This window comes from Hippopotamus amphibius, chromosome 2, assembly GCF_030028045.1.
Source record: "Hippopotamus amphibius kiboko isolate mHipAmp2 chromosome 2, mHipAmp2.hap2, whole genome shotgun sequence".
NCBI lineage: Eukaryota > Metazoa > Chordata > Mammalia > Artiodactyla > Hippopotamidae > Hippopotamus > Hippopotamus amphibius.
The window spans coordinates 178,548,494-178,564,660 of NC_080187.1; positions in this window are offsets into that span (position 1 = coordinate 178,548,494).

The window sequence follows — 16,167 nt, forward strand, 5'->3', positions numbered from 1 at the left end:
ACAATTACTGGTGACTCTCAGGCATAACCTTTGCTCTAAAAATTCTTAATAATTTTAGCAACCTGAATCCAACTAATATATAAAAACATACCATGATTAAATTGAGTTTATTCTAGGAATGCTGTGGTTATTTAATATTTAAGGGGGGAGGTGCAGAATCAAGCAATTTAATCCACCACAGTAACAGAAAAAGGGAAATAACGATCATCTCCACTGATGCAAAAGCGTTTGATGAAGTTCAAATTTTAAAACTCTTACCAAAGTAGAATATAATAGAGCTTCCTAAATCTGATAAAGACCTATATATTTTTAAAAATCTAAGCAAACATACTTAACGGTAAAATGTTGGAAGCTTTCCCCTTTGCGATTGAGAAGAAGAATGTTACTATCACCTTTAATCATGTTTATACTGGATGAAGAACCTAAGCAGTGCAATAATGTAAAAAAATTAGTGTGAAAACTGTAGAAATTAGAATGGAAGAAATAAAATTTACATATATAAGTACATATGTAATCCAAAATTGTCTATAGAAAAGTTATTAGAATAATCACATAAAGTTTTTGGATACAAGGTAAATCTATTTTATATAAAATTTATTGTTAATAAATACACTTAAGAAGATACCATTTGCAATAGCATAATGAAATACCAAGTACCAAGTAACAAACCTAACAAAATATCTGTACAACCTCAACACAATTAGTACTATTGTGGGTAAAGATCTAAACAAGTAGAGGTAAGCATGTTTATGCATTGAATATTTTAGGTTGTCAATTCACTTATAACTCATTAACAGATTCAGTGCAATCCCATTCATTGTGAAATTTGACAAGCTGATTTACATTTGAATGTAAAGGCGAAGTGTCAAGAAACAGCCAAGAAACTTTTGAAGAGAAGGTATTAAAAAAAATCCTCAGATACAAAAACTGAAACTATAGGTAACATAGCAGTGTGGTATCGGTACAAAGATAAACAGAAAAGTCGAATAGAGCCCCAAAACAGACCCATGTATGGACACATGATCTGTGACACAGGTAGCACTCCAAAGAAGTGGGAAAAGGATGTTTTCAATAAAGGGTGCTGAGATAGTGGTGTATTTATATAGGAAAAAGAACTTGACCTCTTGCTAATAATATACACAAGCATCAGTTGCAGATCTTTCGTAGATCTAAATGTTAAAGGCAAAGCAGTCAAGCTTTTAGAAGTCTATCTTCATGATTTGGGCAAAGATTTTTAAACAGTGTACAAAAAAATTACCAACCATCAAGACTGATAAATTTTACTGCATTAAAACTAGGAGCTTCTGTTCATCAAAAGGTATTGTTACCAAACCAGGTTTGTCTTACCTGACACACAGCAAGCCAAAACGCTGAGACACAGAGGTCTGCAACAAGGAGGGTTTATTTGCAAGGCAACCAAGCAAGGAAACAGAAGAACAAATCCCAAATCCACCACCCCGAAGGCAAGTGGCTCAGGGTATTTACAGGGTAACCAATAACGAAGCAGTGTGGTTTGAGGCATGGAGAGCATGGGGATACGTGATTAGAAAAAGGTGCAGTTCTGGGCAGCCATAACTAAGCTACAGGCCTCTGTACGTTCAAGAGATCACTAGGTGGACACTCACGCGTGCCCAGTTGGAGGGCTGGTGATCCTATCCAGAATTAACCAGCTCAGCTTGAACTGGGTGCCGCTTAGACTCCAAGTTCCTGGAAGATAAGTCTCCCAAACGTCATATCGTTTAGGCTACGTGCTGCTTGGAGGACATGCAAACTACCTTGATTAGTGAAGGCAGGTGAAATGCATTTGACCCACGGTTTTGGTATCTTTTGGTCATTCCTCAGCCTTGAGGAAAGAAGGGGTGACTGCTCTGGGTATAGGGGCGTAGACCTAACAGTCCTTGAGGAATAGAACTGTTTAGAATTCATTTGAGAATATTTTCTTGTTCCCAGTTTCAAGTTAACATTCCAATCCCAATAAACAAATACCACCTTTGTGCCAGCTGTCAAGGCATTCATAGATTGGTAATCGAAACCACAGACAAAGATGTACCCTGAGGGAGCACACAGAATGCAGGATGTACTGTTAAACTTTACAAGGTCAAGCCAGGGATCAGCGTTTGACCTATTTACATATCAGAGTGTCTCAATCACTCTGTTTGGCTGAAATACTTAGGTATTAAATATGGAAGGGACATAGTTTTCCTGGCCTAAGTATGATTTCTGCAATATCCTGGCCAAGTAGAACCTTGACGGGGTAGACACCAGGATTATTGTTTTATTTGAGGACAGGGGGATAGAACCAAATTTCTGCTTAGTGAAGAAAAAACAGGGGACAGGCAATTCTGTTGATTAGCCTAACCCAATATGTTACAGCTAAAGACACAGTCAAGTAAGAAGTCAAAAAATTAATGACAGGCACAATCAAAGGGTCAGAATGATCAAATACAGAAAAAGGTTTTGGATGACATATCCCACAGCTAGAGGGATTACCTGCTTTTGCCAAAATTTGAGATCCTAATTATTGAGTTGTCCTTCCAAGCCTGGGAAGTTAGAAATAAAGCCTAACAAAAGAAACAATTCTGGTAGCCTAACGAATTATTTGAATTGCCTTCTGAAGAATTTTACTTTACTAAAGAAAACACCACAGAATCCCATTCACCTTAGTTTCATTCTGTGGCTTCTTTCTGAGAAGCAACTTAAGATCTGTTAGGGGTTCCCTTGCCCTCTTGGACAAGTCAGCGTTAGGGTTCTGGAACCAGCCAAGATTTGAATGATCTCAGTCGTGGTTTGTCTGCAGCATGGTTTTCATTTTTCATCATGTTCCTCATAAAGTCCAGTCCAGTGAGGATGGAGCTGGTCTTCTGGATGTTTATCCTTCCATGATTTCATTCTAGAGGTTCACTGTCTCCTCGTTTATGAGCTTCTGAAAGGGGTTTGCTATGAGTCTAAAGTTGGTGCTGCAAATGGGGCCAAACCCAGCCATTCTCAGGACTCCCTGCAATTTTATCTTGGTAGTGAGAACTCCAACCATGACTAGAGGTTCCCTTCTGTCAGGGATTTAGTCTCCATCCTTGTGAGAGTTCAAAACCCAAATATTAAGTGAGTGCTGAAAGAGCTGTGCCTTCTTCTTGGACAACTTATAGCCTCATTCAGCCAAAAGTTCAAAGTCAAACCATATTTTGGCCTGAGGTGTCCTTTGTTTTACTGGTAATCAAAGTATCATCTACATACTGATCAGGGATCTCTTGTATGGATGAGGGTCCCTCAAGTCTTTTGCCAGGATTTCTCCAAATACTGTGGGAAAACTTTTAAACCCCTGAGGAAGTGCTGCTCAGCAGTACTGTTTAACTTGTATGTAGATCTCCACATTCGAAAGCAAACAACTCTTGGGATTCAAAACTCAAGGGTATACAAAAAAGGCATCCTTCAAATCCAATACAGTAAAGCAACAAAAATCTCTGGACAGAGTAGTGAGCAGAGAGTATGAGTAGGGACTACAGGATGAATATCTTATCTTCTATTATTTGATCAATTGCTCTTAAGTCATGTACAAACCATTCCAAGGCAGTGCCTAACCTGTACAGGCATAGCCGTCTTTGCTGTTCCTGACGTCCCATCCACCCATACCTCCATACTCACCTTCTGCAGTATCTCTTCCAAAATGGTTGCAAGCTGTTCTTTTAGGAATTGGAGCAATAGAGCCTTCAATGCTCAAGCCAGCTCTGGTGATACTTTACTGTCTATTTGTCCAGATACAAAGACAACCTTGGCACTTAATTTACAGTAAATCTCATCCCAGAAGGGAAATGGGGCATTGTATTAAAAGCTATGCTTCAGATGGGTCTTCCCCATCTGACAGCCTAGTAGCTGGAAAAAAAAGCTTTTTCCAGGTTTCTTCAGACACCCATAGTCTCAGAACAAAGTTTAGAAAACCAGATATCTAAACTCTAGTAATTGGTCCCCATTTCCCACTGTCATGGTCACCTGGGGCTCTGCATGGAAGCTGTTGATGGACTTGGTAGGATTTAGAGGAGCCCCAGGGCCCTGTCATAAGAACAACCAAGAGGTCACCATCATTCTCAGCTCAGGCATCCTGTTGACCTTCAAGGGTCTTATTTAGGATGGTTTCTTTTCCAGCGTTCCTCCTATTTGCAATATGCACATTGGTGGGGTCCCACTCTCTGGTGCCCTGTTTCAGTGGAAGTTTGGGGCTTGGGGCTTCCCACCTTTTGCCAAGCCCCTCATGGCAGTCTTCGATTTGGTCCGGCTCTTCCGGGAGCTGCCAGCAGAGAGGCCTGTAGTTCCATTCTTTGCTGTTCCCTTTTCTCCTGAACCTGATCCCTGACATTAAAAACTTCGAAGGCAATTTTAACAAGTTGAGACAGAGGCATTCCTAAAGCCCCTTCCACCTTTTGCAGTTTCTTCTGTGTATCGGGGTGTTCTGACCAATAAAAGTCATTAACCATCTTTAAATTCTCTGGGCCCTCAGGGTCTATATTTGTATATAGCCTATAGGCTTTAAAGACTTTTTCTAGAAATTCTGAAGGATCCTCATTTGGTTTCTGTTTTGCCCCCCTGTACTTTATTAAGGCTTCTTGGTGTTTGCACCTTTCTTCGCAATCCCGAGAGAATGCAATCTCGATTGTGTTCAAGTTTTGACCTGTCCCCAGCATCACATCCCAGCTAGGATCTGCTATTGGTATAGCTATGCTTGCAGCAGCCCATGTTGGAGTTGCCAGGGGTTTCTGTATGAAACGGATCTGTCTCCTCCCTAGCTTTATTCAGCACCATCCTACCTTCTTCTGAAGTGAGGAGGGTAATGAATCCTGAACATCTGCCCAGGTTGGATTATGAGTTGCAAAACTCGATCAAAAAGAAAATTTTCCATTCTCCGTGGGTCATCTCTGTAAGTCAGCATATTGTTCTTCTAATTAAATAAATCCAAAGTTGGAAAAGGGGTGTGGACCCAGACTGATCTCATGGGCTGCCCAATCTCAGCATTCACACCTGCAGTGTGTGTTTCTTGCCTTAGTAGATATTGCCCCACTTGAGTTTCGGTAGCTCCCCGGCCAAACTGAGTGCCCTGGCAGCTTTGAGGGGGTAGGCCATCCCTATTGCTCGAGCCTCAGAGACTGGGGGGAAGGCGACATAAAACACTGTTTATAAGATATTTCATCCCATTTTTCTTCTCATTTACAAAATAAGTCTAGTTGCAAAATTGTAATTTAAGGATCCATTTTCAGGCTGTTTTGCTCCAGAGCCTACATGATATTGTGGCCATACAGTGATACAAAAAAAAAAAATATATATATATATATATACACACACACACACACACACCCCCCATCATTTTCTTTTGCATAGTTTCATAACTGAAAGTCCCCCCATTTGGGAGAATGTAACCTAGAGGGGGCTGCAAGGGGGAATTAAATTACACGTTCCCATGTTGAAGGGGCTTTGCTTCCTGGTGGTCACAGCAACGAAATCTTTCCAAGGGTCCTTGCTCCAGGCACCAGGAAACTATACCCCCAATAGCCAATTATTAACAATTAAGATAATCAGACCTAGATGGTCATGGGCCAACAAGACCAACACAAAACCAAAAACCAGAGCCCCAGACCTTTAACCCAGGTTCAGAGTACCCCAGCAGCTACAACCTTTTATGTTGTCTGCCAAAATCCCACCAGGTGGGCCCAACCCACAATCTGGTCAGGATTGCAAAAACCATCGAGGCACAGGTGCTCTTTAACAAAGTTACTCATCCAAAGACTCTTCCAAACCCAGAAACCCAAAATACATCTCTCTTGCTGCAAAAAAACTAAGAGCCCAAGGTCAATGGCATCTCACTGGGGAAATCCAAAGGATCTTCCCCGGAACAAAGAGACCAGGCAACTGCTTCGACTCATCCACAAGCTCCCAATACCAGCAAGAGACCGACAAGCCACGGGCAAAATGTCCATCTGGACTTAACCTCCTAACTTGCAAGACAAAATACTGAGACACGGAGGTTTACAGCAAAGAGAGGGTTTAGTCACAAGGCAGCCAAGCAAGGTAATGGGAAAACAAACTTCACATCCACCTCCCTGAAGACAAGGGGCTGGGGTATTTATGGGATAACAAATAGGGAAGCAGGACAATCTGGGCAATGGGGAGTGTGGGGAAAGGGGACTGGAAAAAGATGTGGTAATTGTCATTCTGCCCAGGTAGAACGAAGCTACAGGCCTCTGTACATGCAAAAGGTCTCCAAGCGGACACTAGCACATGCCCAGCTGGAGGATAGGGGGTCCCATCCATTCTTAACTAGCCCAGCTCAAACTAGATGCAGCTGAGACTCCAAGTTCCTGGAAAGTAATTTGGGCAAACATCTTTTTTAGGCTACGTGCTGCCTGGAGGGCATGCAAGTCTTAAAACTACCTTGATTAGTGAAGGCAGGTGAAATGGATTTGACCCAAGGTTTCAATATCTTTTAGGCATAGACTGGGAGAAGAGAGCTGCAGTACTTATTTCTGATAAAGGACTCCCATCCAGAACATATAATGACCTCCTATGATAAATTCATATAAAAAGACCCCAAATCCTATAATATAAGAATCAGTAAGAAACTAGACAAAAGATGATATCCAAATGGCCAACACATTTTCAAAAAGATACTCGACCTCATTACTGATCAGGGAAGTCCAAATTAAAATCACAATGACCTATCGTGGTGATTTAATATAGCCACCAGAATGGTTGAAATTAAAAAGATAGACAATACCCATTTCTGATGAGAATGCAGAGCAAAGAAACTCTCAAACTGTTGGAGAGAATGTAAATTGAGACAGCTGCTTTAGGAAAAGTTTGGCATTATCTGCTACAGCTGAGCAAACATACTATCTGACCTAGCCATTTCATCTCAGGTAAACGCCCAACAAAAGTGAATGTATTTTTGTACAAAGATATACACACAGCGATGTTTATAGCAGTCTTATTCATAATAGTCAAAATTGGGGGAAAAAACTCAAATTTCCATCAAAAGTAGAATTAAAACTTGACATATATATTCATATATATACAGAATATTATACAGCAATGAGACTGAATGAACAGCAGCTACAAATAACATGGGTAAAACTCACAAGGCTGACTGAAAGAAGTCATACACACAAAATAATACACCATACTCTCGTAGTTATATAAATTTCAAAAACAAGTAAACTAAACCATAACGTTTACACATGCATACTAGGGTGATAAAACTATAGAGAAGGGCTATCCCATCAAAGTAAGGGTAATGGTTACTTTGGGGGAGCGGTCATGATTGGTTAGGAGCATAACAGGATACACACTTTATAGGCCTAGTACAAATGAAAATATAGGGTCCCTTGTTCATAAATTATGAAGAATTTCACAACAGTGACAGCAGAGCATTCAGCCAAGTGTGGAGCCCTACCAAGCACAGAATCCTGTCTCATACCTATGCAGCTGCTCCAGGTAGCACTCAGAGGAGACCTCCAGGATGCCAGCAGTGTTATAAAGGTCTTTGTTTTCTAATGATTCAATAAACATAACTTTGTTTTGTGTTTCTCTGTATGTATATGATAAAGAAAGGAAATCTTAAAAAGGACCAAAACGAAACGAAACACAGAAGCCACAGGTTCATTCCAATCCAGGAAGCCTCAGAGGCTAACACACAGATCTGACTCTGTGGCAAAAATTGGTGAAAATGCTCAAAAGCGCTAAAGTAGGTATTGTGAGGCTGGGTTCTTCTCTCAACTCTGCTGCATGACTTCAGGCAAGTCACTGGACCTTTTAGAATCTTGCTCTCTCAATCTGCCGAATGTGCATTCACCTCCCTACCTCACAAAGTAATGGGAATCAAATGATATCAGACAGTAGCACTTTATAAAAGCACAAGACAGTAGAACTGGAATATTCTTTACACTTTAAATTTCATGTTTAAATATCCCCATGCGATTTATGTATATCACCCAATCCCAATTTAAATGGTGTCACCTGGCTACCTTCCTCATGTTTTGATTGGGGCTAGGACAAGGCATAACAATGGAATTTCCAGGCCCTTTTGCAATCTTGTGTGCATTTGAATTCCAGGATCGAACAGGCCATACTGAACGATAAACCTCAGTTCCCAGCAGTGATCTCTCCATCATGCAGAATTCAAGCAGCACCCTGCATCCCTGCCCACAGCAACGTGTCACCTGCAGACAAGACCTCGTCATGGAGCACACCCAATTCTATCTGCCAGACTGGAAGTCAGGAGAAGAACTGGGGCTCACTCTCAGATATCAAGTACAAACTGAGGTTTCTGTGCCTTTGGGATAAAATCCCATGGTCCCTATACTGTTCTTTCTCAGGCCATCTAAAGTAATTGGATCATGTAATTAGAACCTGCTTGGCATTCATTCAAAACACTGTAAGTCTTCATTCAGATAGGAAGAATTCTAAGTGTTTTTGAAAAAGAATGAAAGTGAAGAGGCAGGTAGACCCCAGGTCTGAAAGGACACCGTGAAGCAGTCACTTTAAGAGACCTCCCTTTAAAACATGAGCGAATCCAGCCACATCAACAGCTCCATGACCGATCCCGAGTCTATCTCCAGGTATACCTATTAGGATATAATCCTGTAGTTACTGACTTTACAGATTTTTTTTAAGGGGCTTTTCCAACCTCACAGCCCCTCCTATCCTTCAGGTTTGTAAGAGCCTCTCTAGGGAGACATCCCCATCGGACTTAAAAGCTTCAGCTGTGGCCATCGTTCATATTTTATAACCATAAAGGAGAAAAAAGCGCTTTCCAGCTTAATACCTGATATCCAAGGAATTGATTGAAAACGGCCTGGAAAATCTGATGGATGTGTTGACACAAAGGAGAGCCTCTGGGACTCTGCTCCCACGCTGCAAAGGTGCTGCACCTCAGAACACAGGGAAAGCCAGAGTTTGGTGTTTTCTTATTCCTCACCGCACTGAGTGCTTGCATGCCTGGTCCTTTCTTTCCGGAGAAGTTCACAGGGGATTCTTGGGGAGAGGATCAGAATTTTGCTGTAATGACTGTATCCATTTGCAAAGCCTTCTTACAGACAAAACCCGCTGGGGTCCTCACGACCCACAGGCAGAGAGGCAGGGCGAGTCTCACCCAGCAGACGGAGCACTGGAGAAGGTATCGCGAGATGTTCGTCCCCGTTTCACCTTTGCCTCAGACTAGAAACAAAGCTCCCAGGAAAGCCTTCATCCTTTTAGCTCAAAAGACGGAGATGAAGAGAAGCCATGACTTACGGTCACAAAGCTGCAATGCAAACATGTGGAGACGTGAACCCCTTTTCCTGCCATGCTTCTGGTGCTCTTCCCAGAACAGGCTGACTTCTTGGGGCAGTTGTCTGCGGTTTGATCCACTTCAGAGTGGAAACTGGACCAAGTATTTTTACCCATTTGATTGAGGTGCCTGGCAGTATTGCTCACTTAATCTTAATTGAAGGAGATTCCCAAGTGCCATTTAACTCTTCTCAGGGGATGAAGTTGGATTCAGACATTTGCGTTTCCACTTTCAACAGGACTAATGAAATCGAACTCCTGGCCTCAGCTGACTGCCTCACATAGACTGTATCACCAAGGACAGGAATAAATCATTAACTGGGGTGAAGGTTACAGAGGGCTTAGAGAGGAAGACATTCTGATTTAAGTTTCTTCACTTAAATTGGATTCTTCTGCTTTCGTGCTTTACTGGGAGGAGAGTTCTGCAAGGAAGGTTTTCACAAATCTGGCTGGAACCAGAGGTGGGAAACTTCCTTTTGGAGTAAAACAGCTGGTAAAGAAAAGAGTTCCTACCCCCAAGTAAGTCATCTTTGTTTCCTTGCAGAAAAATATGCACAAGGCTCTGCCCAGCACTTCTCAAAAGCTACTGGCATTTTTTTGGCCTCCATTGAACCATCCCAGTTGCCTATATATAGCCCTGTCTTGTGTAAAGAATTTAAAAAGCATTAGAATGCAGAAATCAAAGAGACAATAAATTTAAAACCAATCTTATTGTCTGCAGCCTAAAGTGTTATTCAGATCAAAGGGGAGGGGACATCTGGCTTCTGGCTTGCTACAAAAGGCAGATCACGTTACCTACCAATCACTAGATTCATCTACTCTCTCCATTTCAGGGTCTAGAGAACAGGGCTTTTTTAGCTCCCAGGGAAGCATGTTGGGCGAATCAGACAAACCTCCTGATACTTTTGAAACAAAACAAGTTCCACAGGATCATCTAAAAATGTACTGATAAGTTCAACCCTATGCATCGCTGGTCATGTGTGCGGCCTTCAAGAGCTCAAAGCCATGGCCATGCTGTCATCATGTGGCCCAATCCACTGACCCCTCTTCTCCACCCCCTCCCCCAAAGCTAGAACTTTGGGATTTGCAAAGCTAACTTCATAATTCAGGATGTACATCCATGTTAGAGTATTCGAATCTGTTTTGCCCAAATCACAGTTTAGAACTGAGTCACAGAATGCTTAGTTGAAAACTTATGTGCTTATTTTCCTCCATTTTGGTTATAAAAGCATGGATTTGTCTTACCGTAAATTTTTCATAATAACAGTTTTGAAAGAAAGGTCAACTGTGCTCTTTGTCCAGCAATTTACTTAGCATCTGTACAAATTCTATACATGATTCAGTTCTAAATTATATGAATAAGATCTCTCTTGTAGCACTGATGAGGGAATTACAGCAATTTAAAAGCCGTCATTAAAAATCAAAACTAGGAACTCTTCACTCTTCAGTCAGTACATGGCTCTAATTTCATTTATCGTCATGTGTAAATAAGACAAACGCAGGGTATTTTCCCCCAGATTGTTTCAGAGGGGAGCAAGCAAAGAAATAAGCATCATAACTAAGAACATTTTCCACTTACCCAGTGCCTCAACACCACCCTCTCTCTCCTCACCTGTTCCTTACCCCCAAGAGTCTAGAGACAACTGCAGGAATGGCAATAGGAATTCTGTACTGCAGACATTACACAAAGCTTCCAGCAGCATTCTTCAACTACTAACATGGTTCACTCACTTTCCAATACAATGGACAAAGTTTCTACTGAAGGATCCCCGCAGATTGCTTGATATTACTCAGTCCTTTGTATATTTCCCTTCCACCCAATTTCATTCTACTAATTTTAGAATTAGTAGAATCTACTTCATTTTCTCCATTAGAGGGCTTCTGGAAACTTAAAAAACAAACCAAAATTTTGTCTTCACTTCTTACCTAAGCGTTCTCTTCTCCTCTCTACTTTCTCTTACCCCAGTCTTTCAGGTGAAAGGTTCTCAGCCAACCAAAAGTTAAAAAAAAGAGAATCACCAAGAGATCTGGCAAAACCCTAGCCTGATAATCTTCTCTAAGAGACATGATTCTCCTCCATCATTTTTCATCATTTTTCACTAAGTATGCCTGTTTTTTTTGTTTGTCTGGTTTTGGTTTTTTGGGTTTTTTGCTGATGAAAGACTCATTTGCAAACAGAATCTTGGGTGAGAGGTGAGAATGGGTGGAGAAATTCTAATTTTTTTGCATGACAGGGACTCAGAGTAGACTATCTAAGGGTCTTCAATTTCCCAAGGGAGATGGAATTACAATTTTTATATTTAGGATTTCATTAACATTAAATGTTGTTTAATTCTGTTTTGAGAGTAGTGCCCAGTTTCGTTTGAGTCATGAATGAGCATCAGAGGTGAGATCTTGCTATGGGTCTGGTATTCAAGTTTTGGCAGTGTGTCTAGAAAGGCAGTGAAGAGTTGAAATGTTTAATAAAATGGAGAGGGAGGGACCAGCAAGGAAGAAACTAACCTTTCCAGGCTTGCTTCAAACAACTGGAAGGGCAGTTTTTCAGTGTTGAGTATCAGGGCCAGAAAGCCAAATAAAGTGTCTTCTTTTAACACTGACTTCCATTCTTTTCCTTTTTTCCTAATAAACTCAGCCTCTCTCTGGGGCTCAGTGCCACAGCCCATAAACTCTTTTCCGGATGCCTTCCTGCTCTCAGAAAAGCCTGAGAGGTAGGGTTATACAAATCCTAACTTCTATCTACTGAAAGAAAACTTAATGCTTCTCTTTTAATTAGAGTGTTGATAACATAAAATAGCCTATGGCTCTGAAAAGACCCAGGAATGCCAGCAAATAGTCTCTGTTCATTATGCCATGTCTATGCGTTTATTGTGGATACAAGGACAAAACGTTGTCTTCCCCCATTAGGGAGCTTAGGTTTTATTATGATAGACATATAATTTTTCTCATATTTCGAAAAAGTGGACCTTTTTTTCCCACCCTGCCCTCTCCCATGCCTCCAGAAAGCACATCAATAAAGCCAAATTTGGCAGCAGAGAAAAAAAATTGAAGAGCAGAAATGAATGTCTAATAATTGAAAGCATCATGGACCCCATTATGGTTTATGGCCTTATTCTAGGGGTCGGATGAGCACACTGTAAAGAATGTGGCACTAAATTTATTAGCACGGTTATCATCTTTCAGACAAGACATAAAGCTGAGGGGACCCACTTCTTCCATCACCTGCCATCACTAGAAATCCCATGGCACCTTCTACAAGAAGAGTCGAGTTATCCTGGCCCAGATCCAGATCCAACTGTCTGCTGACTTACATTTCCTTTGTAGTATGCCTGGGAGACATTATAGGGTCCTCCTCTTTGAAACTCTGTCGCTACCCTAAAAACAGCCAAAATGGGCTCCTGCAAAAGGATGTGGGAAAAAATTCTCACATCCCAGCATGTAGATCAAGTGAACAGAATCACCAGCGTGGCCTGAGGAGGAAGCTGAGTTAGGTTGTGAAAATCTTCCTGGTTTGTTACTGAATAGATTCCTGACCCACCCCACCAGAGCTACCCATTTATATAAAAATCCCAAGTTGTGACGTGGCCGCTCCAATGCTATACAAATTCTAGTCTTTCTGAACTCCGTGCACAGCATCCTTCCCCTCAAATGAAAAGGAAAACAAGTTTTACTTTCTTTGGCTTGTCCTTGTCCCTTAGACTTAATTCCAGAACATGTCCCTAGAGGATTTAAATGAAAGCAAATCACACGTGCAACATTGCACAAATCATTTTCTGTCTCCAACTTCAGCTTGTTCGCCTCTAAAATAGAGATCATTTAAATATCTTTCCTGACTTTCTTTCAAAATTAATGAGAATCAGACAACATGATGTATGCAACAGTGCATTTTTAAGTTTTAAAGCCCTCTACAAAGTCAACTTGTTATCAAATAACAAGGGGTATAAATTTTTGTTGGACTCAGAAAAATGCACCACATGACTTTATCGTTTCTTTCTTGTGGCATGCCACTAAAATGAAAGTAAAAACTGTAAATACTATGAACATACAAGGACAAACAATGAGAAAAAAAGAGACAATAGCAATTGACTGATTTCAGTAAATTTTTTAGGAAATGGGTGGCAGACAGGAGAGTGAACATTGACAGCACTGTGGAAGGTGCTTCAAACTAAGTTAAAAATCCTAAGAGAATGAAGGCTCAGAGGCAAGATGCAGCAGAAGAGAGATGTCACAGTGAGTTGCAAAGCTGAACACAAGATTGAGTCTGAGTCTATACGCAGAAGGGCTGAACCCCCATGTCCTTTCCCAGCCTGGAAGGTCAGATGTGGTAAGTAAAAGATGGTCACAAATTATTTGACATTTCATTCATCAGAAGGTAGGGCCATCCGCCTGCTTGAATCTGGGCAAGTCTAGTCTGGCCAATTAAATATGGTGGGAGTAACACTGTGCAGGTTTTTAGGCTCAACCTTAGGAAACTGGCAGCCTTCTCCTTTTTCTTGGAAAACTTGCTCTTGGAACCCAAACATTATGCTCTCAGATGCCTAAGAAACATGAAGGGATCACGTGAAACTAAGCTTCCAACTGTAGCCAGCATCCACTGCCAAACATCTGAGTAAGTCATTTGGGGCGTTTACCCCAGTTGAGCCTTCAGATGGTTCCAGCCCCAAGTGCTATCTGACTGCACCAGCATGAGAAACCCCTACCCCAATTAAGAATCACTCAGGTGAGTTCAGTCAACTCACAGATCAATGAGAGGTAATAATAGTAAGCTTAAAAAGTAAGCCACTAAGTTTTAGAGTGGTTTTTCACGCAGCAAGAGATAACTGGAACACCAGGTTACACCAGGCAACCATAACCTCACGTGACCTAACTTGCCCATTAAAAAGGGCTTATTCCTTTAAGAAAATAATCTAGAAACCTCTGAATTCATGAAAACTACACCAACTAAAGACTGAAATGAGCCACGGAGCTAAAAAGAAGAGAAATAAGTGAAGGTCTTCACACTGAACAAAGAACTCACCCATCCTTTTTCTCCCACCCTCACAGACAACTAGTAGTGTCCAAAAAAAAAAAAAAGATGATAGTAGGGTCTTCTTTGAGGAAACTGAATGGCCCCAGAGAAAAGATTATTAAAAACTGACATCTGGGAGTTCCCCCGATGTAAAAGTTGCCTCACCAGTAGATTACTTTGCAGTGAAGTATACCAATTTAATGACCCTTCCCACACAGAGATCTTCTCATCAGCTTATTAGAGTGTCAGTCTTGAATATGAAACACCACTAAGGATCACCAACATCTTAGGAAAGCCAGAAATTAAACACACACACACACACACACACACACACACACACACATGCACACACACATGCACACACACACACACACCCAAAAGCCAGAGTTAAACAGAGACAATAGAGAACAGGAAAAAAATTGACAAAGGAAAAAGATATCACATCTGTGAAACAAGAACAAGATATTACTTTAAAAGAGAAAGAGAGAAGGACAAGCAAAAGAGAGCCTTTAGAAATGATAAACATAATAGCCCAAATTTAAAATTCATAGGAAAATGTATATTTTATATGCTGCAAAACAACTTACCACAAACTCAGTGGCGTAAAACAACATACATTTGTTAACTCACAGTTTCTGCGGATCAGGGGTCTGGGCACAGCTTAGCTATATCCTCTGCTGAGGGTCTCACAAGGCGACAATAAATGTATCAGCCAGAACTAGGTTCTTATCAGAAGCTTGACCAGGGAAGGACCCAAGTCTAGGCTCCTTCAAGTAGTATGCAAAATTCACTTCCTTGCAGCTGTAGGATTCATGGCAGCTTGCCTCTTCAAAGCCACAAATGGAGAGAGAGAAGGATGCTAGAAAGATGGGAGCTACACTTTTATGCAATCCCATTCACGTGATGATCACATGGATCCTATTCCCCTTGTCACATTCCATTGATTAGAAGCAAGTTCCAGGACCCAGCCGCACTAAAAGGGAGGGTACCGTGTAAAAATATGAATATCAGGAAATGGTTTTCCTGGGGGAGTGACTTAAAACATGATAGGGGTCACTTAAAAATCTGCTTGCCACGGAAGAGTTGTAATACCGCATTGAGGAAATCACTAAAAAAGAAAAAAGCTATGGAAATAGAAGGGAAAATATAAGAACCTAAGAGGATTGGTCTAGGATGTCTAATATCTGACTAATAGTATTTCTAGAAAGAGAGATCAGAGAAAAAACATGGAGAAGAAATTTAGAAAGAAATAATACAGGAAAATGTCCCAGAACCGAAGGACATGGTTCTATAGATTAAAAAGGTTCATGGAGTGCCTATCAAAATTAAGAAGAAACTCAACATCAAAGCACATCATTGTGAATTTTTAGAACATAAGAGATGAAAACCCTAATGGTTTCCAGAGAGAAAAATTAGAATTCCATTGAACTTCTTAAAAGCATGGTAGAACATAGAACACAATGGAGGAATGCCTTAAAAATTCTGAGGGCCTTAAAATTTTATGCTCATTAACTCTATAAATCAAGGGGGGAGAAACCAGAGACATTTTTAAATGTACAAGGACTCAGATAACTCTCCAATAAAGAACAACCAGTCCACACTGAAGCAGGTTAGGTAGAGAGTCCTGAAAGGGAGTTCTTCAGTGAACAAAATGGAACTGTTATGTTCTTTGCAATATTTGAATATTTAAAATCAGTATCATAGACATATAAAAAACTAATGGAGTATATAAAAATAAGGATAAGATTATATACATATGTATTTATATGAATACCTAGTGAATGAAAAAAGATCAAATAATTCTAGGATCAAAAGTTAAACAAGGAAAAGTAATTCAGCAGTAAATAATAGTTGTC